We start from the raw sequence: 3,426 nt of genomic DNA on the forward strand, positions 1-3,426 counted from the left end.
AGTGAAGAGGATTGTGGGTAATGTAGTTCTCAACCCTGAACCAGACAGAAGGTCAAATGTTGCTACTGGATTATTAGGTCGCACATTATAGCTACTGTATCTTTGCAGCAAATCTCATATTTGAGCTGCACGCATGCCCAAAGAAAACAATCATTGTTTTGTATCACATTAAAGAGATGTCAGTAGCTTAAAACAAATCAACGAAGTAAGGCTCTAATCTAGGCCTACAACACAGCGGAAGGTCTGTACATTTCTGTGTAAATAGAAATACATACATAAAAATGGAGTTTATTCCAATGGGTATAATCGATTTCCTGAGGAATTTGTTCTGTTGGTTTGTTAATGAATGTTTAACTCACACACCAAGCGTTATTTGCTTTATTTTATTGTATCCTATATTTTATTAAATGCTTAACATTTTATAGTATTATTATCAATATTATTATTGGTATGTTTGTTTCCATTTTTCGATACATGCCTTTTTTAATGTAGTAAAGGAAAATGAAACATGACTCAGCAATCAAGAAGTTCTCTAACGCCTTTAACGAAAACAAGTTTGGGCAATTATATGAATAATCGTGAACAACAAGAATGTCATGGGTCAAGGGTTATGAATGCAGGATACCTCATCATTAGCCGTTAAGATTAATGTCAGGCCAAGTTTATTACCTTTGCAAGAGTAAGGAACACAAATGCAAAATAAACACAGCAGATAAAATCCCAAACGTGTTGAAGTGGGTTGTTGAGCATTCCAGAGACATTAATGGTTTTCATTTTGGGGGGGCACAGTGACACAGCCATATTTCATAGACAGTGCTGCTAGAGGAAACTTATGTAATTAAAATTATATGTGTGTGTGTGTGTTGTGATATTTTGTAATTCTTCTGAGTTCTGAGTGTTACAGATACTAGTCAGTGCATTATAAAACATATTTGAGTAATTGTGCAAGTTGCTGCCAAGGAGATATACTGTAAGTCACATTAACTGCTTAACATACTCCTCAAAGCAATCTCAACAATCTCTCTGCCACCTACTCTTTTCTGATATGGGACTTTCCTGCGCTTTAAAAGAAGACACATTATGACTAGTCCCGGTCTAGATAACATGTTGGAGAGGTGATTTAACAGTGCAGTTTGGGAAAGAGTTTCCAGTAGAGGTTGATTTGTTTGGACATGATCTGGTAGTATCCTCCTTACATCCACCTTCAACTCTAGCCCAAGCCTGCTCATAGCTCATTGCAATGTTGTGAAAACAGTGAAATGTTGGCACAAGTCATGTGATGAAATGCTTATAAAATTTTCACGGTCCAAAAACAATGTAAGCCAGAGTGATCAACAAAATAACAAGCAAACATAACACATATGCAGAAACTTTTACAGCAACGTGGTTAGTGGTTCATCAGTGCACACAGATAGGCTATGTATACATGCACACATATCACTTCAGCTGCAGTGTAGATTAATATCTGCTTATATCTGATGTCTGTGTTTATGTTGTCATGACAACTAGACTGACACATACTTATACAGTATTTCTGCAATTCTCACCTGTGACGTGCACACTCTTTCATTTTTCTCACACCACACTAACGATTTTGAAGGCTTACTCCCACCACATAATAAAAAAAAATACCTGTTTATCAACTTTTTAATCGAGTTTACAAGCTTGGCCTCATCAATGTTTGTAAATGTAGGAAAGAACATCCCATTTTCCTTATATGATGGTGATTACACATTGCAAATGACTCCAAAGGCTGATTGTTTTATCCGAAAGGTAATTTGCTTTTTAGTGCTGTCCTGATAAGATTCAAAACATATAAGATAATATTATATTATAATAATATAATAAGAGCTCTGCTGGGAAGAGAATGAATAAGGTGAGAAAAGTACAATTTATTTCCTTATCCTCATAAATCCAAACCTGTCCTAACACAACAATGAGATACTGGCAAATAATAATCTATTCTTAGTCTTTGATTTCACTGGGTGAGTTGCTAGTGATGTCATCTATAGTCACTTACTATAATTAGACACCAAACACTGGTTTACAACAGTTTTTTAATGCAGTTTACTTTCTTGGTATAGTTATTCGACCACTGTGGTTCTATGAAAAGTTGAATCGATTCTCATATAATAGTAAAGCGATGTTGTTGAGAGGGAAATTTCTTAAACCAGTTTATTAATCCATGCAGAATATTGAATATTTTGCAAACTCTTCTCAAACAGATACAAGAACCCATTTCTTAGAAATAAAATCCTAAATAATCAATCTATCAGCTGACTTCCAGTGATAGAACAGCTGCATTTCAAGAGCAACTTTGAACTTTTGGATCATGTAACTTGGGTGTGGTGTTTGATTTCCTGTAATGAATGACGTTTGATATGAAAATGGGCATTTTCCCCAGTCGTTCCTGGAACTTGAGGAATACTTAGGAAAGTTTTAACTTGTTCTTAAGAGTGGTTCCTGGTTCCTGACAGCATAGTGAGACAGTTCAATAAAAAATTAGCAATTAACACCTTAATAATCCTTGTTTGTTTTCCAAACACGTTACACAATCCTCCAAACCTGTTGCATAAAAGCTAGAAGTTAGAAGTTCAGCATTATGTCAGCAGCATGGATGATTACCTGATGTAATGCTTCTGGCAGCCTGACCTCGCTTTCCATGCCAGCCATATTCACATCAGTAGATATCAGATAAGATTACGACGTCTCAGATCAATAGGCTTCTTTGTTCATTGGTGTGCCGGCATTTTGGATGTACTGTAGCTGAACTTAGACCTCCATCTCAGATAGCTATGCTTGAAGTAAAAGGAATAGGCCTAGTTATTTTGAACTTTATATATTATTGTCTAACCTGATTTCACCAAGAGCAACATGTTCCTAGATCAACATCTTTGTTGATACTAGAAGAACATTCCAATCAACCAATCAGATTTGAGGGATAGATTTACATGTCAAGTTTAGGCTTACAATCAGGGTTAGGTGCTTCTACTTAAGTGTTAATTTCCCTCTGATTTTAGGAATAATTTATGGGTAGGGTTAGGTTATGGACAGGAATGTTGTTCCAGCACAAATATTGATCCAGGAACGTGCCTAACTCTGCAAAATCAGGACGTCTTATGATCCCTTAGATGAAAAATTTGACTGGTTGCATAGTTCATCAACACAAGAAATGTGCTTACTGATGATATATTAACAATGGAAATTTGTGAGGAAAATATCTGTAATATTTTGGAATACCACTTTAAACTTATTTGCGATCTGGAGAAGCTTTTGAAGCCAGTGGAGATTTGAAATGTCAAAACTGAATTGTGATAATGGACAGTTAATGAAAAAGAAAAGAGGCAAGAATTGTAAGAGCTGAAAGAGCAAGTGGTGTATTTTTTTAAATAAATATTATACAAATAACAGGCATTATACCAATAA

This window comes from Pimephales promelas, chromosome 15, assembly GCF_988280905.1.
Source record: "Pimephales promelas chromosome 15, fPimPro1.hap1.1, whole genome shotgun sequence".
In the NCBI taxonomy this organism is placed as follows: Eukaryota; Metazoa; Chordata; class Actinopteri; order Cypriniformes; family Leuciscidae; genus Pimephales; species Pimephales promelas.